This window comes from Arvicola amphibius, chromosome X (genome assembly GCF_903992535.2).
Source record: "Arvicola amphibius chromosome X, mArvAmp1.2, whole genome shotgun sequence".
NCBI lineage: Eukaryota > Metazoa > Chordata > Mammalia > Rodentia > Cricetidae > Arvicola > Arvicola amphibius.
In genome coordinates, this window is record NC_052065.1 from 128,073,163 (window position 1) to 128,096,325 (window position 23,163).

Here is a 23,163-nt window from a genome sequence, read left to right on the forward strand (position 1 = left end):
AAAATTAGGAGACTCATTTCTGAAGCTAAAATGAGAGCCTGCTATCTAGCATTATGTTCACATTTTTTCTATAGTTGTGACAAATTACCCCTCAAATATCTTTGTTCATTCCCAAGGTTTGGTGTTAGTTTCATAATATAAAGTATAGTACATCTATAAAAGTCCTATAGTCCTTAATATTTTCAGTGGCTTAACATTCACTGTTTTTTTTAAAAAGCCAAAGTATCTAAATTGTTATGTCCTATAAAAGTAAAACTCTAATAATAAGTTCTACTTATTCCCAAATATATGGAACTAGAAACTATTATACAGACTGATATGACAAAGAATCAGAAAGATGAATGCCATATATTCTCTGTTTGTAAATTCTACCTCTAAACTTTCAGACTGAGGAACCTGGAATAACTTTAGAATCCAGTAATGTAAAAGGGGACCTCACAGTGTGGTAGTCCTAGTGTGTGTAATAACAGGTGATGTGAAGGGAGAAGTGGAAAGAACAGAGTAGGGAGGTCCTAACTGGGAAGGGGAAGAAGAGGTCAATATTGATAGAAAGGGATTGAAGCAGGGTAAATAATACTATAAATACTTGAAATAGCTATAGTCCATCATATTCTTTTATGTTTACCTAAAATTTTATATATATATATGTGTGTGTGTGTGTGTGTGTGTGTGTGTGTGTGTGTGTGTATGTATGTATATATATATATATATATATATATATATATATATCTTAAAGAAATCTTTATTCTTCTTATCTTCCTACTGCATGGATTCAGTAAAAGTTATATAATTTAAATGAAACAATTTGCAATTTCCCTGAGATTAACACAAAATTTTCAGTGCAAAGAGTTCTTGGTGGTTTTGAAAAAAAAATATTAAATGGCTTTTGTGTGTCTTTCTATGCAAAACTTTCTTGTGTTAATCTATCATCCTTATTTTATAATATTGGAAGACTCTGACATTCTCTATATATTTATCTTCTTTATGTTGAAAAGAAATTAGTTCAAATGTTATATTAAACAAGATGGTTAGGCTCTTTGCTTCTTAGGTTGGAAGGAGAAAAGAATATTAGAACATAAACAGTGAAGGAAAAAATTAAAGTCTGATGAATGGAAAGATGTTGTAGAATATACTATGACCATATTTCTTTAGCATCTTAATGCTCTTCAACCATCAGAGTGGCAGTAAGCAAACATATAGACTTTGTTGATTAACATTAGCCAGTGTCTATCATTAGCCACCCGGTTGCTGCCATAAATGACACCTGCAAAGTGTAGCCATGAGGACAGATATGCAGGGCATCTATGGGCTTATTGCATTTCTTCTCTTTGACTGTGATAGTCTTAAATCATTAAAATATTGGCAATGAAGACAAAATTAGCAACATCTTATTAGGAGGTGCACATGTGAGCAAGTTGAGTGAAGTCATCAAATATCTGTGTGACATTCCTTCCTGCAGGGTCATGTCTAGCACAATTAAGAAAGGAATTACAAAGTGCTTGACTCAGTCATAGAATATTTTATTATACATATACTTGAACAAACAGCTTATTTATATCAAGACATAAAAATTGTATTAAAAGTTATTGTACACAAAGGACTAATCATCTTCCACAACATTCAGAGTGTGATCCTAATGGAATAATAAAATATGTGTTAATGATATAACATAGCCTTCAGCTTGGAGGTGAAACTTTTGATGAAGGTCTTCAATTAAAAGGACCCGTGCATGTAGGAATCAATGAGAAGTAATAGGAATGGTGTTGATTATAACTAGTTTCTGTGACCCACAGTGTAAATCTGTGATTTGCATTTATAATACTTATTTATACTCGGTGAATAAGGAAGTTTGAATTGTGACAGAGGCAATATTTTAATCAGAACATGGTTATATGCATCTTTCACTGTTTGTGTGATGTTTGTAAAATTTTCACAAGCAGACAGCAATTATAGGGCTTAAAGATAAAAGTCTATATCACACCTCTCAGAGAGAATATCTGATTGCTTCTTTGTACCCCTAGTATACCAACTTCATTATAATTGAACTCACTATATTGTATTATATGTATTATACTGCATTTGTATAGTGCTTGTTGCTCACTACAATGAATATGCTATATGAAGAAGGAAAAGGACACATTAATTCTTGAGGTGAGTGACAAACATGATTCCTAATGAAGCACTTCGGGCCATGGAAGAGGGTAAAGGTATAGAAAACCAAACATACTCTCGAAAGTACAAAAAACTTCTGGACAGTGAGATCACTGAGCTTCACAGTGACTTCATTTAGGTCACTCTTAAAAGAGTCAAGTGACATACCATATACTTTTAGCTGTTGCCATGGGTCTTTGATGATTTCTGTTCTTCACATCACAGATTCCTCTATAAGAGTTAGTTTGATTATATTCATTATTTCTGTCCTTTCTCTTTAAGGCCACCCGAGATTCTCTAGCAAGACTGGTACACTTGCTATTTGGCAAGATACAATGCCACTGAGTCATTGTACTTATAGTGAGGAGCAGTGGGCTGTGTTCCTGCAGCCCAGTTCCCTGCTGCCTGGCTAGCTTATGACCCGAAATAACAACACACAAACTGTATTCATTTTAAAACTACCTGGCCCATTAGTTTCAGCCTCTTATTAGCTAATTCTCATATCTTGTTTTAACCCATATTTAGTAATCTGTGTAGCACCACGAGGTGGTATCTTACCGGGAAAGATTCTGCATGTCTGACCTGGTGGCTGGCTTTATGGCAACTGTCCCAGAGAGGAGAGGCATGGCGATTGACTGAAGCATCTTGCCTTACTCCCAGCATCCTGTTCTGTCTACTCCTCCCACCTATGTTTTGACCTATCAGGCCAAGCAGTTTTTTTTTTATTAATTAACCAATGAAATCATTAGATATATAGAAGACACACCTACATCATGTACTTAAGGACATAAACATAAGGTAAGGATTGAATAAGTCACAATAAAATTTTGGAAAAAAAAAAAAAGAAAAGAAAAATTTTGGAAACAAAAGTACAAATAGTGACTTGAAAAGCAATATACAGATTTCCAGATTATAAAACAGGCCATTGTAATTTCTAGTGATATAAGTTAGAACCAAATCTTTAGATCAGATTCATTTCACAACATTGTCATGTCAACCTTTTCCTCCTCACTGATCTTGACCTTGACTCATCACTTTTTCCATTGGTGGATGGCATAGCAGGAGTATGAATCATGCCAGAAATCAAATGTGACCAAAGTGAGAGACCTTTCATTCCTTATAAAAGTAATTTGGGAAATATATGTACCAAGGCCATAATAGTTATGCTGAGGGATATGGAACACATTTTTTAAAATATTAATACAAATTTCTTCAGGCACCAGTAAAATTCTTTCAGTTATGTAAATGACTGTAGGACATCAAAAAGGACAAGTCATAAAGGGAAAAATAAGTATCAGAAAGTACATGATATGCATGGACATATAATAAATAAGTATGGTTGAAAGTGCTCTATGAAGCTGGATGGTTCAGGTATCTTAATTAGGTATTATAGACTTGGTGGATTCCTAATGAGTCACTAATCTATAGGTAGATTATAATGTCAGCAAGGGATGATAATAGCAGTGACGGTAACAGAACAGATGTGTTTGATCATACGTTGTAGTATTATTTCATCAGTATGTTAATAAATAAGCTTATTTGAAGGTCAGAGGGTGAAACAGCCACCCTGGTCAGCCTTGCTGACCAGGCAGTGGTGACACACCCCAGTAGCCACACTAGTTTGCAATAGACACCAGGCAGTAGAGGTACATGCCTTTAATCCGAACTCTAGAGAAGAATACAAGATGAGAAGAGACAGAGAACCCCAATTTTTGTCTCTGGGGTTTTGTTAATCATGCTACAAGAAATGCTAAAGTCCAGCATATAAAAAGAAGGAGTTTGTCTCTTGGACTTCCTTATATTTAGGCACTAGGTAGAAGGTGGTAGGTACTAATTACTTGGGAGAGAGTCTTCCCTTATCAGCTAAATCCTTCCTGGAAACACACACACACACACACACACACACACACACACACAAATGTAAATACATACACATATGAACTTACAAATGAGCATGCACATGCATGAGCACACACATACATGCAGAGGCAGGTCTCATACTTGAATCCACATCCAATAATATTGGCAAATGAGGTTAAGCATCATTTTGAAACTGTTGCTCTGATTTGAAATGTAAGTTATGTAAGTATACATGTATTAATCAAAAACTTAAGAAAATTAATCGGAGGGTAAATGTTAAGTATTCTGATATCACAATGTACTTAATGAGATTATATAACCAAAATAATAATTAATTTAAAAATCTATTTCAAATTAAGGCTTCAGACCCAGATAAATTGTATCATTAGAATTTCTTATTGCAATAATCTGTAACTGCTGTGTTTTAGCATGGATTTTGTGACACAGAGAACATTTGGAAATGTTAAGTTTTCTTCTGGATTACCACAGTTGTGTGTGAACAATAGTGATTTGTAACAGGTAGAGATCAAGAATGCTGATGAATATTCTGCAATGTGTTAGACAGACAACCCCAAACATTGCAGTTAGCTCAAAATATCAAATACTGCTATTTTTAGGTCTATTTTATTTTTCAAGAAAACAATTGCCATAATATGCAAAACATGGCTCAAGTTAGTAAAGGAGGGAAATAAGGCTCCTCAAAGTAGCTTTTAAAATAGACATTACCTGATAACATGCATGAAAATCATAATACTAAAAGCCATAGCTATTTCTACATACAAATGCAAACCATCACTGGGTAAACAAAAACACAAATTTAACAGTATGTAACATGCCTCATAATTTTCTATTTTAGTAATATATATATATATATATATGATATATATATATCATGAACTTTGCCCTCTTAAAAATATAACAGTGCAGGAGGATAACTATATGTTTTTCTTTGGATTAACCTTCTTATTTAGCTTCTCTAGGATCATGAATTATAGGCTCGATGTCCTTTATTTATGGCTAGAAACCAATTATGAGTGAGTACATCCCATCTTCATCTTTTTGGGCCTGGGTTAGCATACTCAGGATGGTGTTTTCTATTTCCATCCATTTGCATGCAAAATTCAAGATGTATTCCACACTTTCTTCATCCATTCTTCCACTGAAGGGCATCTAGGTTGTTTCCAGGTTCTGGCTATTACAAATAATGCTGCTATAAACATAGTTGAACAAATGCTTTTGTAATGTAATTGGGCATCTCTTGGGTAAATTCCCAAGAGTGGGATTGCTGGGTCCTGGGGTAGGTTTATCCCGAATTAGTTATCCTCCTGGATATTGGAAGTAGACAAGATTGCTGGACAAAAAATGGGAACTTGGGGGTGGGGTGGGATGGGGGGATGGAGGGATGGGGAGAGAAAAATGTGAAGTGGAGGATGGGGAGAGCTTGGGGGAATAGGATGGTTGGGATATAGGAAGGGTGGATATGGGAACAAGGAATTATATATCTTAATTAAGGGAGCCATTCTAGGGTGGCAGAGACTTGACTCTAGAGGGGTTCCCAGGTATCCAGGAAGATGCCCCCAGCTAGTTCTTTGGGCAGCTGAGGAGAGGGTGCCAGAAATGTCCAGATCCTATTGCCATACTCATGAATATCTTGCGTATCACCATAGAACCTTCACCTGGCGTTGGATGGAGAAAATGACAGAGCCCCACATTGGAGCACCGGACTGAGCTCCCAAGGACCCGAAAAGGAGGGAGATCATGAGCAAGGAAGTCAGGACTGTGAGGGGTGCGTTCACCCATTGAGAAAGTGGGACAGAACTAACGGGAGACCACCAAGTCCAGTTGGAATGGGACTGATGGAACAGGCGACCAAACCGGACTCTCTAAATGTGGCTGACGGAGGACTAAGAAACCAAGGACAACGGCGATGTGCTTGGACTCTTCAGCATGGACGGGCTCACTGTGAGCCTTGTCAGCTTGGTTGCTCACCTTCCTGGACTTAGGGGGACTTGGGAGGACCTTGGACTTAACATAGTGAAGGGAACCCTGATGGCTCTTTGACCTGGAGAGGGAGGGAGTGGGGGTATGGGTGGAAGGGAGGGGAGGGAAGGGGGAGGAGGACGGGAGGAGATGGAAATCTTTAATAAAAAAATGAGGAAAAAAATATAACAGTGCAGTAAGATATTGTCAACAAACATCCATTCATCTTGCATGACTGAAACTCTATATACATTGAATAACCCTTATTTCCCTATGATACTAATTTGTAGCAATCATTGTTCTGCACTCTACTTCTATGAATTTGGCAATTTTCAATGTCCTGTAAATGAAAATAATGCGTTGTTTCTCTCTATGTGTCTTACTCAAAAAACAGGTATCATAAAAGGGAAAAGGAGAAAATAGGGAATATTAGCTCTAACTGGGATATGGGAGGGATATAGAGGTTGAGGGATGAAGGAGAGACAAATAACACCAAAGATGTTTTATATACATATATAATACAAAATAAATGGAGTTATAACAGATGAGGTAATAATGCTTTCCCTCAAGCCCTTAGACAATCTAAAAGAACCCCAGTGCCAAACATGGAAAACTTCCCTTCCAGTTGTTGATCATAGCCTTCCAAGAGACTCTCAAACATTATAGACCTCTGCCTTTGTTTACCTACCATAAATTTAAAGTATATAACTAATTCGAAAAGAAAGGTTAAGAATTTCAGAGGTAACAGGAGGCTTTGGGAGGAGTTGGAAAAGAGATGGAAATTATACAAATACAGTTTTCTTAATTCATATATAAAATTATTAAAAAATAAAAATTAAAAATGATTTCAATGCTTATAACTTCTAGTTTATCCATGTTGTTGCATTGGTGTTAGACTGTTCATTATAAAGATTCAATTGTATTTATAAGCATATACCTCATTTTCTACAACTATTTCTTCATCAGTGGACTTTTACAAAACCTATTTAACTTAGCTATTATTAGTATCACTATAGTGAATACAGGAATGTAGAGATTACTTCAATATGTTAATTTTATTTATTGCTGATACACACCCAAAAATTGAATGGGAAGATTATATTATATACTTATATTTATATTTTGTTCTACAGTAGATGTGTCACTTCATACTCTTACCTACAGTATGTAAAAGCTCAAATTTGAGTATATCTCATGAATATTTGAAATTATTATCTTGTTTTATTTCTTTGTTGTACAAACTATTCTAAAATATAAGGGTTATTTTTAATTTTTAATCAGTGAAATGTGAGGATCTCATATTTAAATGTATTTTTAATGCTTTAAAATTTAAAAAATTCTGTTTTGTATCATAATTTATTTTCTTATTATTTGTTAAGTCTTTAAGAATTCCAAAACATAAGAAATTTCAGACATTATTTTGATCATATTCATTTCTTCCCTCAAATCATCTCAGGTTTACCACTCTTCTTTGTTCAACTTCATGTCCCCTTAATTTGTGCTGCACATATAATTTTGGATATATGCCATTCCACTAGGAAGAAAATTAGCATAAAATCTTGTATTAAACATTGTTTATAGAAATTATATATATGATATATATGCCTATTAACTAAAAATGCCATATAAAATACAATATAGAATATAATTCTGACATAAGTATTCACATAAGATTGTAGCTTAGATAACTCTTAAAAACATCTGGAACATGAAAGTAGATATCAATATATATATGTATGTATATTATTTAATTAAACTTATATTAATGCTAAAGTTTAACAAGCCCACAGGCACAGAAAGTGGCTGTTAAGAGGTGCAAAAAGGGGAAATGTGGAATGACTGATAAAGACTAGAGTATATGTTTGGGAGTTAAAAAAAACTAAAATTATATAACAGTAAGGTTTGTAATATTGGCACTATATTAAGGTTAGTGAAATATTTAAGTGTTGCCAATTTAAATATACATGAATTTTATCTCTATAACAAAAGGGAATAATGAACTTTGAATAAAATTATGCTTTTTCTAGAAGGGGCATTAGAAAAGGGTTATCTGTGGTGTAATTTTTGATAAAAGCATTGACTAAAAAGAGTCATAAAGATATCATGTTGAAAAACATTCCAAGATAAAATAGCTAAGCAGTACTTCCTTTATTTAAAATGTGCCTGGAATATTCAAGAAATAATCCCAATGACAATATTGATTGGAGTGCATTGAGTAAGGAGGGAAGATATTGATTTGAGTATAATGGTAAGCCATAAGAGTTAGATCAGGGAGTAATATGAGCTGATGAAAATATTGAGTATGCTGGTTATCCTGAGTTAATAATCCAGCCACCCCTGCAGCTAAGGACAAACTGTATATGAAAGACATCCTCAGTAATTTTGCCTATAAATTCATTTATAGGTAAATTTGTCAATTCTACTTCTCTGATATTTTTTATCTTGACCTACCTATTTAAACACAAGACAGATGAGAGTTACCTCCTCAAAACACAAATGTTCTTCAGACTATGATGAGATTATGTCCTGATAAACCCCATCCTATATTAAGAACATAATGCATAGAATACCAAAAGTCAGAAATATATCTAATGTGCCTGATCTGCCAAACATAACAGCTTAGTAACACAGTATGCTGTAGGATATAAATAGTTCACTCATTTTATTGCTTGACTGTTTTGGGGGTGTGGCTCAGTGCTGCTGGTCAATATCAAACAAGGAGGGTACTTAAAATGAAGTATCAAAATGTAAAATGTAACTCTGGTATTTTCAATAATAACTGTGTGTTGAAATAAAAATATTCTTACAAGATAATATTAAATATAGTATGTCACAAAATTGGTTTTATCAATTTGGTTTTTTTTATTATTTAGTGCTGATACTCAAATTTTCTAAGTTCATATATGCCTCTTATTATCTTTTATTCAGATCCAATTATTCTGCAATAACTAATCCCTAATTGTCTTCTTTCAATCGACTTTAAAAGGTGATTTTAAACATTTTGTAGGAATAAAATACACAACAAAACATTGTCTCTACTGTCTTGCTGCACATAAATAAGCTTTGACAATGGGTAAACTAATGAATAGGTGGTTGTTTTGAAAACTGGGGCCTTGAATATTATATTTTTGAATAAATGAAGATGTTTAATGACATTATAAATTTGGGGGAGGGGATATGGGACACAGGAGTAATTGTAGGTCAAGAGACAGGTAAGAGTGATGCAGATATAGTGCTCATATATGAAGTTCACAAAAATAAGATTAAATTATAAAAGCTAGAAAACATTATTCTGTGTGAGGTAGCCCAGACACAGAAAGACAATTATTACATGTACTCACTCATAGGTGGTTTTTAAACATAAAGCAAAGAAAACCAGTCTACAAACCACAATCCCAGAGAATTTAGACAATAAGGACACTAAGAGAGACTTACATAGATCTAATCTACATGGGATGTAGAAAAAGAAAAGATCTCCTTAGCAAATTGGGAGTATGGGGACCTTGGGGGAGGATTGAAGGGAGGAGGGGAGAGGTAGGGAGGGGAGCAGAGAAAAATGTAGAGCTCAGTAAAAGTCAATAAATTTTTTAAAGATATACTCTTAATGACAGTGCCATCAATTTTTACCTTTCTATTAATTTTGTTAATTCTGTTAAGATCACACAAAAATGCTGTGTTTCTTTGTATGTGGATGTATAATTTACCATAACTGACAATGTCAAAGAAAATAGCTTTTTAAAAAAGCTTATTTTATTAGAACATGGATACTCCATTCAGCTCCCAAGCTTCCCACACCCTCTTCTAGATTCTACCCTGGTGATTATCCAGATTATCTCACCCATGCCTTTTCTGCAATTTACCAAGTCTAGCCCAGTTTGCACAGCCTATGTCTGAGTCTAGTCTGACCTCACCCATGCCTGTCACACTGCTAAGAAACACACTGTGTGTAAATACTAACAGTTTCCTTTGTGCTACATCTACAATCATACTCTTTACCCATATTTCCTATGTCCTTCTCCAGGATCCATCCTGGTAAGTACTCCTGTCCTCTATACCCATGCGTTTTCTACAACCTGTCAGGTCTAGACTATATCCCATCCCAGTAAGCACTCCTAGACTGATCAACAATGCCTGTACCACACAGGAGCTCTTGGCTTCTACCATAATCCTCCCTAACCATCTCCTAACTCAAAGGAAGGTATTATTACATAACCAAATTTCCCACCCTATCAGATCTACCTCCCTCAACATTCCCCATGCTTAGAACTGGGAGCACATCCTATGCACCAGTCAAGTCTGCTCTGTCCACCTGACTTCATCCCACCCATTATTTCTGACATCTGTCTGTACCGAAACCAACAGCACACCATCTCTTCTGTGCCATCACAGTCTATCCATGGCCTAGATCTCCTGTACCAAATAAAAAAAAAATCTGAAAGATCAAACCAGTTATCTTCTCCCCAAACCCTACCATTCCAGTAGAAATGCCTGACAATGATAATTACCTAGATAAAATCAAGGACATGGAACTTAATAGAAAAATCATAGATGTCATAGGAAAAATATACAAGGAGTTAAAAAAGAAGACATAAAGGAACAGCTCAATGAAATTAAGGAGAAAGTGGTTAAGGAGATTAGGTACCTGAGTGATGTCCAGGAAAAAACAAACAGAAGGCTGATGGAAATTACAAAGTCAACCTAATATTTGATAATGAAATTCAATCAAGAGATAATAACATTGAAGAGGACTCAGACAGAATTGAAAAATCTAATTGAAAGATTGCAGAACAAGTTGGGACCTTTGGATGTCCCATGGCGTGTGAGAGATGTGGGAGGGAAAGAGAATAAAATATGCAGGAAGAGTTTTAGGAGCATTTTTATTTAGGAAGTGGCTATTGGGAGAGTAGGGGGAAGGAAGGAAAAGATACAGAGATAGACAGACAGACAAAGAGAAAGAAAGAGGGGGAGAGAGACACAAAGGAAGAAGGAGAGAGGAGGAGACAGAAGTGGTGAGAGACAGAGAGCTGTCTCTTCAGAATAACACTTAGGAAGACAGCAAGTGAAGAAGGCCTGTGAGACCATCTTTCCTGGGCAGGAAGAGAGAGAATGGGAGTGGGCAGAACTTGTCTCTTAAAAGGACAGTCTACTGTCTGTGTTCATTCTTCCAGGGGACAGGGAAGGCCAGGATAATCCTAACACTAATTCTTCAACTTGAAAAGTCAATGGAACTCATGGATAAAGCTGAGGATCTCGACCAAATAACCTAAGACCATGAAAACTCTTTTTAGAAACACATAAGAAATAAGGGATACAATGTAAAAAAAGGGAAACCTTCAAATTATAGGCATAGATAAAGAAGAAAAATCAAAGCCAATGGTATCTTCAACAAGATCAAGAGTGAAAACTTCTTCATAGGAAAAAACATACCCATATGAATAGAAAATCACAAAGGACACCATCTAAAAAAGAAGAGAAAGAAAATTAACATGGAATGTCATAGATAAAACATTAAGTATACATAACCAAGAAAGTTTATTGAAAGCTATGAAAATGGAAAAATGAGTCACATATAAGAAAAATACATTCATAAAACAACTTATTTCTTAAAGGAACCTTTGAAAGACTGAATAGTCTGGAGCAATGCATTCCAAATCCTAAACAACTATGATGACCATCTTAAACTAATATACCCAGTAAATCTATGAGCGATAATGGAAGGAAAAACAAAAACTTTCCATTATATAAGCAGACTTAAAAAACAATTTTCAAGCTAAAATAATACAGGAAACTTTGTGTTGGCCTAAAGAGAGTAATAAGTGTAGCAGAGAAGCTGTAAAAAGAAATACAAACACATCATTATTAAAACACAAAGTACTATTGCAAAAAAAATAGTAGCACTAAAAGTGAACATGCTGGTGACAATTAACACACACATTTCAAAAATAACTTTAAATATTAATGTGTTCAGTTCCATGATCAAAAGACATAAGCTGACTTAAGGAATCAAGGACCAAAATTCATCTGTCTGCTGCTACAAGAAACATATCTTAGTGTTAAAGATAGGCATAACCTTAGAGTAAGGGTATGGACAAAAGTATACTAATTTGATCGGCCCAGGAAGCAATCAGAAATCAGTATCAAAATATCAGACAAAATAGACTTCAAATTAAAACCATAAAAATGATAAAGAAATATATACCATGTGATTCAAGGAAACAACCAAGAAGACATCACTGTCCTAAACATGTATATCACACTCTAAGATACTCAATTTCATATACAATCTACTGTTAAATTGAAAAACACAGATTAACATTAATCCATTAATAGTAGATGATTTCAGTTCCATACTTGCTCCAATAACAGGTCATCTATTCAAGAAATAAACAGAAAAACATAAGAATTAATTGATATCATATCAAATGGACTTAATAACAGCAGATAGCTATAGAATACTCTACCAAAGCACTAAATAGTACAGATATTCTTCAACAGTACATGGAATCTTTTCTAAAATCAACTGTATCCTTAAAAAACATGTAAATTTTCTTTTACAAGTTCAAAAAGATTGACATTGTTTTTTATATCCTACTTGACAACAATGCAATAAAATTTTAAATTGATGGGAAAAAATCATTTAGTAAATACACAGACTCATATAAATTAAACAACTTATTACCAAATTGGTCAAAAGTAAATTAAGAAAGAAATAAAAACAAAACAAAACCTCTGTGACACATTGAAAGCAGTTCTATGAGGAAAATGTATAGCTCTAAGTGCCTACACTTAGAATATTTAGAAAGAGAATAAATAAATGGCTGCATGTTGTAACTCAAAGTTGGAAAACCAGAAAAAACCAAACCTAAACCCAGCCAACTGGTAAGAAATAATAGATATCAGAGATGAGATCAATAAACTAAAAAAAAAATACAAAGATCAATAACTATAAGAGCTGGTTCTTTGAAAATATAATGTAGTTTGATGTCCCAATAAACTAAAGAAGAATGAGGAAGAGAAGCAGTAGAAAGAAAGAAAAGAAGAAAGGAAGAAAGAAAGCTATAAAGAGTCCAAATTAACAGAATTGGAAATGCATAGGAAAAATTCTACAATGGACAACAAATAAATTCATAAAATAATAAGGGACTATTTTAAAAACCTGTACTTCATTAAGCTGGAAATCTCAAAAGAAAAGGATTAAATTCTCTATTCAACCCAACCACCAAAATTAAATTGAGAAGTCAATGGCATAAACAGACCCAAAACAAATGAAATTGAAATAGTAATAAAATGCCTTCTGTTTAGGGGGAAGTGTCTTCCTAGCCCCAGTCATACATGTACCCAAACTGTCGGGAATGTTTGGGTGGAAACATCACCAGAGCCCCTGACATCAATATACCTAAAGAATGTGGAATGTTTGAGTTAAGGCCACACCACAGCCCCTGGCATCCATATATCCAAAGAGTATGAAATGTTCAGGTAGAAGTACCATCCAAATCCCCTTCCCTGGGAGTTGCCTCAGTCCAGACTTTACCACCACCCTTGAGAAAGCCCGCCAAATGATGGCCCATCCTGCAGAGATGCTCAAGACGACTCCTACAGGACATTTAAACTCCACCCCCGCCCCCAGAAAGCAAATGTGGTTTTCTGTTCTTCCTTCCCTGGGTCCTTCCTGGGGTACTGGAAAGTCATCCAGGAGAATTAGTATCCTTTAAACTTGGGTTTTTTTTTCTAATTTAATTTGATTTGGTCTGATTTGGATTATTGCATTGGCAGAGGAGATTATCAGGGTGCAGAAACTTTTCTTTTGGAGGTCCCATTGATTGGCTGTGTTTCTCACCGGACCAGGGCAACTTGGTGAAAAACACCATCTTGGACATGCTCTTTGCCAGGTTAAGATTGGCTTTGCCTGGGTAATTTATAGTCAAAAATAAATTAAGAAAGAAATAAAAATTGCAGGTGCCTCCTGCAATTTTCAGGCTGTCCTGTGGGAAAAAAATGTGGCCATTTCAGGCTCCTGACCTGTTGCTGTGACAAGGACCTGCCTTGTCCTGTGGAATCACTTTTTCAGTTGTCCTTTTCAAGGGAGTTTCTCACACTCCTGGGTTTTTTTTTCGAATTCTACCACAGTGGACACATTGCACTTCCTTCTGGTCTAGCATACACTTGTGAAATTGGGACTTGCAATTTAAAGCCAGATCTCCAAATACACATGGGCTGTCTCTTATGAATTCTTTGTAAATTTGTACTATCCAATACCATATGTCCTGAATGCATAATTTCTTTGTGACATAAGACCTGACCTCAATAGGCCTTTGGAAATGGGACACAATGGCCATTGGAGGGAACTCTTGAATTTTCCATCCTCCCTGACCTTGAAAGTTTTTGCCAGCTTGGGGTTAAGTGAACAGAATTCTCATATGTCTATGGTTTCTGGGAACTGTGCTACCACTCCTCCCTCAGTAGCCAGTGTCTTCCAGCACCAGTCTTGGTTGTCAGAGTCATGACACCTCCAGATTCATGTCTACCTGAGAATCGGGATACTGAAAATTTCACCATGACCATGCTGCAGGAGACACTGGACCCTCCACATTCCTTCCCCTATATACCTCTTCCTACTTCCTCCCCATCCAAAGGAAAGGTTAAAGGCTAACTTCCTCCTCCTTATCCATTGTACTCTCCTCCCCTTCATCCTACTGCCCCTCACTACTCTTCAATGCAACAACCCACTTCTTGGATACCTTCAACAAACTGACATAACCCCCAGCCTGAATCCTCCCTTGTCTCTTCTCATACCAATCTCACCAAACCCCCATCTTCTCTGCCCTCTCTGAGAAGTAGCGAGAGCTGATGGGATTGAGTACATGTTTCCATTTCTCTTCAGGTCCTCTCGCAAACAGAAAAATGGTTGTGTTACTTTCCTGCTAATCCTTCTGTTTATATCAAGGAGTTTTGCTATCTGACCCAAGCCTAGAATTTGACCTGGCATGTTATCTACATCATCCAGACTTCTAGTCTCATTCCCCAAGAGCAAAGTAGAGTTCAGGTGGCAACTAAACACTATGCAGACCAGACCCACCTAGTGGACAATACAGTGCCGGTGAGGGACATGGGCATGCCAACTACAGAACTATACTTGGATTATTAACCAGGCTAGAATGGCCAGCAGCAGTGGGACATCATGGTCCACTGCCTCCTTTAGGATATGGAGAATGTCTTGGGAGCCACCAAACTGGCTACCCATTTCATTTCTCAGTCAGCACCAAATATTAAAAAGAAAAATTTAAAAAGCTGTGTAACGCCCCAAGAACCTTATAGTTGTGCTGTCTCACAAGGCTGAGTGTTGCAGCTGGACTTTTATATATGATGTACTCCGAATGCTAGTGTAGGAATGGATGTGCTAGACAGGCTTCCTATAGCATAATATCCCCCTGGTCTGGCATTGGAGGGATACCAAGAAACCTCTACTAGCCATGAAACCCCACTGGGCCATGCCTGGCCTGTCTCTGAAGTTTTCTCTCAGCCCCTAATCCATGCTTTGTGCTGCAGTTACCTTTTGTTGCCTATGTGAATCTTGTCTGAGTTCCCCATGGATACAAAGCATAGGCAAAACTTGGTTTAGAGGAAACCTATGTTACTTCATCAATCAAGTATTTGCTCCTGGCATTATATTATCAGAAACTTCATTTAGTTTGTTTTGAGATATGGAAATATACTAGCTAAAGTATAAATATGGGAAAAATAAGATGCCAAGAGGCAAAAGTAAAGTGCCTCAGTTTACAGAGACTGAGGCACTTGCAGCCACAGAGGCTAAGTTCATTCTTATGTGTCTCTGAATCTTCATTTCACAGAGCCCTGTAAACCCACATACCTGTGCCAAGTTACAAACAACAGTTTCTAGCAGATGTACCCCAAATTAAAGATGTGTCTTCTCAACTCGATATCTGTAATAAATTCGTGTGTCTTTATGCATCAATATCAATATCAAAAGTGTTTCTTCTTACCACAAAGTTTCATACAACAAGTGGTTTCACCCACATCAAGCTAGGTAGAAAATCACTCACAGATATATTCTCAATATCTGGAGTATAGTTCAATCCAGATATAGACAAGGTAACAACCAAGATACATGATACATGTATGCAAAGAAGACAAGCTATCCTTATTTGCAGATGGACTTATGCTGTACATTAGTAACCCCAAATACTCTGGCAAAAAACTTCTAGAAACAAAAAGAAATTTCAGCAATATAAAGATGTGGGATTCCCCTCTGTATGTTGTTAATACCATTGATGAATAAAGGAACTGCCTTGGCCTGTTGATAGGGCAGAACTTAGGTAGGCAGGGAAAACTAAACAGTATGCTGGAGGAAAGGAGGCAGAATAAGAGAGAAGGCGTGTAGCCCTGCTAGAGACAGACACTGGGAACTTTACCTTGTAAGCCACAGCCATGTGGCAATACACAGATTACTAGAAATGGGTTAAATTAAGATGTAATTGTTAGCTAATAAGAAGCTAGAACTAATGGGTCAAACAGTGATTTAAATAATATAGTTTCTGTGTGATTATTTTGGGGCTGAGCAGCCAGGAACTAATTAGTGGCCATATTACAACAAATTGGTGCACCAAAGTGGCCAACTGAAATCCACTTAAAACCTGAAAGAGTTTAGGAAGGAATCCTAGACACAAGAGAACAAAGGAAAGCATGGTTTGGTAGGGACATTGTTTTGGGTGGGCTCTGTTTGCTAGAAGCAAGCAGAGGCATGAAAACTTTAAGAGAGGCTCTTCTGATTTAGCAGTAGCAGAAAAAATGTAATGGTTGTGAAATGCCGGCTTTCTGGGCCATGCTGCCAGTGTGAACTCTGACTCTTTCTATAGGTCTGGCTATAGGGCATTTAAATGAGGTTTGTGAACAGAGTGTTACAACTTGCTTAATGGCAACATATACTGGTTGTGTGCCTAAAAATGGGGCTGTGAGCATGACTCTCAGAGGCAGCAAACAGCTCCACTCTGCTATGCTGGACTGGCAGGAACAAATGGGATTTGTGAATACCTTGCTTAATGGCTTGACATAGACCCGCTGCATACTTAGAACTGGGGCAATAAGTGTGGCTTGCAGAGGCAGTAAACAGACATCCACCATGTTGGACTGTGCAAAGCAAGCAGACAGGGTGGTATATAACCTAGCAAGGCCACATCTTAGATTCTAAAGTGCTTAGCATTTTAAGAAGCATTTTTGGTCAGAAAATAATTACAAATGTGCAATAAAGACAAATCCAGATTTAAAAAGACCTCTAAATGGGTCACAGTGTTGGCTAAATGTATGTAGGCTTAGAAGAGAGAATAAAAAGACAATAGAGAGTTGGAAAAACAGTAAATCATTAAAAAACAAAGTCTTTAAAGAGAGTACAGTCATAGATTAAAGCAAGTAAAGAAAAGTAAATCATGTAAAGATGGAAAATTTCAGAGAGTCTAGATTATGCATATTATTGTGTTTTCTTTGAATTTTTTGACTCTGAAGGAGCTAAGTCACCAACATATAAATTTTAAAGGTATTTTGTCTTCAAAGTTTGAGTCTATGGATACATTGCTTTGGAAAGGAGTTTCTGCTTTTGCTTCCACAGAGGATGAGAACCTGTGGATTCATTCCAGGATAATGTGGTTTGATGCACCAAGATCCCCTGAAATGTTTCCTTAAACACCTGCAAAATTACTTCACCCAACAAAAAGCATGAAGCAGTATGGAGAGAAATGTCCATATTCAGAAATGTTGTCTATGTTTGTTTACATTTAAAGGAGGATATGCTATAGAGATTTGTGTTGGTAAGCATCTTGGTTTTTTGATACAAATTTAAGGCCAATTTTGTTTTATATATATATATATATATATATATATATATATATATATATATATATATATATATTTCTGCTCTTGATTAAGGTATTGTGTTTGTACAGATCATTTCAAAATGTAATGTGTAATTAAGAAATATGGATTAATATATAATCATCTGTAATAGCAAAACTTGTAGTCATGTTAGTTAGATTTTCTAGATGTATAGAGATATATTTCAGTTAGGTATTTTTCAAATCTTTTGAAGACCTTCACAATATGGCATTTAAAATGTTTTAATAACTTAGGACTTTTCATGACAATGAGACATATCTCCTCCTGGTAGCACCAATCTACTTCAAGAGGATGATGGGCATTGAAGAAGTTTGTCATGGAGTTTGCTAGCCATTTGGGCAAGAATCTGTTCTTACCTGGGATGGTTGATGAACTGGATATACAGGAACCACAGAGAAATGATTACTGAACTTGCCTAAAGGTAATACTGTCCTTTGGAATTCCTGCTTCATGAAGAAGTTTGCAAGAAATTTCCTTTTTCATGGAAAATTATGCTGGATATTATGGGCCTGTAGGCTGAAGATTAATGCCACAACAATACAGAAGAACTTTAGGTGACTGTCCAGGCAGTGAGATGTCTCTGTCAATTCTAGAGTTTTAGAAGTTGTTTACAATGCACTTTCTGTTTACTTAGGTAATATATACTTCTGGAGTCTTTGATGGAGTTGAAGAATTGACAGTTATAGTTTTCCTTAGTTATGATAAGAGATAAAGTATATATATATATATATATATATATATATATATATATGTGTGTGTGTGTGTGTGTGTGTGTGTGTGTGTGTGTGTGTATAAAACTATAATTATTGCTTGATAACTGTTTTGTTATATGTAATTTTACTGTTAAAGATAAAACTCTCCTTTTCATTTAAATGGAAAAGTGGATGTGATGTAGGATTCCCATCTGTATGATGTGAATACCATAGGTTAATAAAGAAACTGCCTTGGCCTGTTAATAGGGCAGAACTTAGGTAGGTGGGGAAAACTTGTAATAATGAGGAGGGAGTAGGCTGCATCCCCCTGCCCGGCTAGCTTAACCCCCAAAATAAACACATGAAAATTGTAATAAATTACTGCCTGGTCCATTAGTTCTAACCTCTTATTGGCTAACTCTCACATATTAGTTTAACCCATCTCCATTAATGTGTATCACCACTTGACTGTGGCTTACCAGCATAAATCTAACCACTGTCCATCTTGGGCAGGAGAAGAATGGCATCTGCCACACTTCCCTTCTTCCCAGAATTCTGTTCTGTCTACTCTGCCCACCTAAGGGCTACTCTATGAACAGGCCAAGGCAGTCTATTTATTCAACTAATGAAACAACACACAGACAGAAGAAACTCCTACACCAAAAACTAAATGGCATGCTGGAAAGGAGGAAAAGTAAGAGAGAAGGCATGTAGCCCCACTGGAGACACATGCTGGGAACTTTACCCAGTAAGCCACAGCCACATGGAGATACACAGATTACTAGAAATGAGTCAAATTAAAATATAAGTGTTATCCAATAAGAATATACAGCTAATGGGCCAAGCAGTGATTTAAATAATGAGAATTAACTAATAAGAGGCTACAGATAATGGGCCAGGCAGTGTTTAAAAGAATACAGTTTCCGTGTAATTATTTCGGGTGTAAAGCTAGCCGGCGGCCGGGTGGCGGAAAGCTAGCCGGTTGCTGGGAACTGGGCGGCGGGAACGCAGCCCGCCGCTTCCCACTACAGTTTGGCGCTCCAACGTGGTGACTAAATCCACGTAAAAACCTGAAAAAGCTTTAAATAAAGGAGAGAGAGTTTAACACAGCTTTCTGCTGTTTGCCTGGACGTGCCGTAGAGAGATTTTCTGTTTCGGCAATAGCAGCAGAGAAAAAGCTGAGTCATTTTAAAACGCGGCTTCCTGGGCACAGCCAGTGCGAACTCTGGCTTTAAAGCATTTCAGTGGCTTTTATGGACTGGATGTTTGTGTGCCTGCTTGGGATCGTAAAGAAAGTGCTCTGAGACCATGCCAATGGCTCGCTGCTCCCCGCCTGCACCTGGGCAGATGGCGGAATCAGGCTTAGGCAAGCAGGAGAGCATGGCGGATTTCTGCCGATGTTTCCAGGCTGCGCGGTACTCTGCGTGTCAGATTTGGCTGTAACTTGGATGAAATGAGTTTCTGTGCCACACACTCAGTCTCAGAATTAAAGTGCTGAGTGTGGCTCCTACCTGGAGGCCCCAGAGCTAGTAGAAAATGGTACATCCTCCATTTTGAAATTGGAGAGAGGTGGAGCCAATATTCAGAACAGCCCAGCGGCTCTGCAGCTCAGAGGTGCAACCGATTAAGAGTCACAAGTGGCTCCGCCATGTTGGACTGGGCGGGGCAAGCCCGCAGTACCTGTTTTTGACCTAGGAATGTCACAGCTTAGAGTCTTAAGCGCTTAGCAATGTAAAGGCTCAAATCAAACAAGTTTCTCGACAGTAAAAAAATTACAGATTCACAATAGGACAGATTCAGACATAAAAGACTTTTAAATGAGTCACAGTGTTGGATGAATGTATGTAGGCTTGAGAGAGAGAAGAAGAAAATATAAAAAAATAAAGTTAATGCCTAAAAAAAGGCTAAAGTCTTTAAAGAGACAGAATAAAGTAAAGTGATAGAATGAAAATAAGCCGCATAAAAATGGAAAATTCACAGAGAGTCTGGATTATGTATTTTGTTGTGTTTTCTTTGATTTTTTTGACTGTAAAGGAGCTAAGTACAGAGAGACATTTCATTATATGGGCTGCCAGTCTAGACCAGAATGGACATTTTAATGGTATGACTTCAGGATTTGGATCTAAGAACATGATGCTTTGGAAAAGAGTTTCTTCTTTTGTTTTCACAGAGGACGAGACTCTGTGGATTGCTTCTATCCCAATATGGTATGATAGACCACGCCCTCCTGAAAGGTTGCTGTGAACATCTTCAAAAAATTACTTCACTCAACCGCCAACTGAGAGGAACCTAGCACACAGGTTACACCATGAAAGACCTAAATAACAGCGCCCCCATTCAGCAGGAAGCAGTTTGGAGAGAAAAAAACTGCGCCCATTTTCCCAAATATTGTTTATAAATGTTCTTTTACATTTAAAGGGGGAGATGATATAGATATGAATTTGCATTGGTATAGATTTTAAGGTCAATTTTGTTATATGTATATGTATTTCTGATCTTGATTAAGCTATTGTGATTGTAGTTCATTTTAAAAACTGTAATGTATAATTAGGAAATATAGGTTGTTAATGGATAATCATTGATAATAGTTAAGCTTGTAGTCATGTTATTAGATTTTCTAGATATGTAGAGATATATTTCAGTTAGATAGACATTCTTCATATCTTTCAAAGACTGCAGAATATGGCATTTAATGTTTTAATAATTTAGGGTTTTTCATGACAATGAGACACGTCTGCTCCTGGCAGCACCAATCTACTTCGAGAGGAAGATGGGCATCGAAGAGGCTACTTATGGAGTTTGTTAGCCATTTGGGCAAGGAACTGCTCTTGCCTGGACTGTTGCATAAACTGGACACAGGAACCCACAGAAAGAGGACTGCTGAACTTGCCTAAAGGTGAGATGGCCTTTTGGGGTTCCTGATTCATGAAAGAGTCTGCGAGACGTTCTGCAGGACACAGCAGAAAGTGACTGAACTGTCTTTGGAATTTCCTGCTTCATGAAAAAGTCTGCTGGACACTATGGGCCTGAAGGCTGAAGATGGATGCCTCAACGGTACAGAGGAACTTTGGGTGACTGTCCAGGCAGCGAGTTGTCTCTGTCATTTCTAGAGTTTTATAAGTTACTTATTTCTTATTTACTTAGGTAGCATTATATCCTTCTGGAGTCTTTGATGGAGTTGAAGAATAAATAGATAGTTATAGCTTTCCTTAGTTATGATAAAAGATAAAATAGATTTAAATATTGTAACTGTAATACTTGCTTGATAACTGTTTTGTTATATGTAATTTTGCTATGTTAAAGTTGAAGCCTTTCTTTTTTGTTTAAACAGAAAAAGGGGAAATGATGGAGGAGAGTTATCTGTCTATGTTTCTTTCATTGGTTAATTAATAAAGAAAACTGCCTTGGCCCTTTAAGAACAGAAAATTAGGTAGGTGGAGTAGACAGAACAGAATTGTGGGAACAAGGAAGTAGAGTTGGGGAGACGCTTCAGGCAGTCGCGTGGTGAGTCTCCATGCTGCTCCTCTCCGAGATGGACGCAGGTTAAGATCTCTCCTGGTAAGCCACAACTCGTGGTGCTACCCAAATTACTAAATATGGGTTAAAGGAAGATGTGAGAATTAACTAATAAGAGGCTACAGATAATGGGCCAGGCAGTGTTTAAAAGAATACAGTTTCCGTGTAATTATTTCGGGTGTAAAGCTAGCCGGCGGCCGGGTGGCGGAAAGCTAGCCGGTTGCTGGGAACTGGGCTGCGGGAACGCAGCCCGCCGCTTCCCACTACAAAATAATATAGTTACTATGTAATTATTTCAGGGCTGAGCAGCCAGGAACTAACTAGTTGCCTTATTATAACAATGTAACAGTATATGAAATCATTTTCTGTACTCTGGCAACAAACATACAAAGAAGGAGATCATGGACACACCCCTATTCAAAATAATTTTAAATAAAATAAAATATCTAGAAATAAACCTAACTGAGGGAGTAGGGTGGAACCATAGACCTGTGTGGGTCTGGGAGTAAGTATGCAACCTCTGATAGAGAAGGCAGGAACCAGAGACCTCTGCGGGTCCATGCATGTCTTAGACATCCAGGGAATAAGGCTGGGCCAGAACTTCCCTGGGTCCAGGCAAGAATCTGGGACCTCAGACAGAGTAGACTATAGCCAAAGATCTTTGCAGGACCAACCCCAAACCAGGAACCTCCATGAGAGTAGGCCCAGTCCAGAGACATTTATGGAAACATAACTGAGCCAGCAACCTAGGCCTGAGCAGGCCTGAGACAGTGAATTCCACAGAAGTAGGTACAAGGGAGCAACCACTGAGGTAGTAGGCTGGAACCAGAGACCTCTGCAGGTCTGGGTGTAAGTCTGGTACCTCCAAGGGAATAGGCAGGAACAAGAGACCTCTGCTGGTCTGGGTGCAAGTCTTCAAGTAGTACTGACACAGAACTCTGATGGAGGAAGGATGCTTATTTGTTTCCTGGCATCCCAGACTCCCAAAATGACCAAACAGAAACTGTATTAATTAAATCACTGCTTTGTCTATTAGCTTTAACTTCTCATTGGCTAGCTT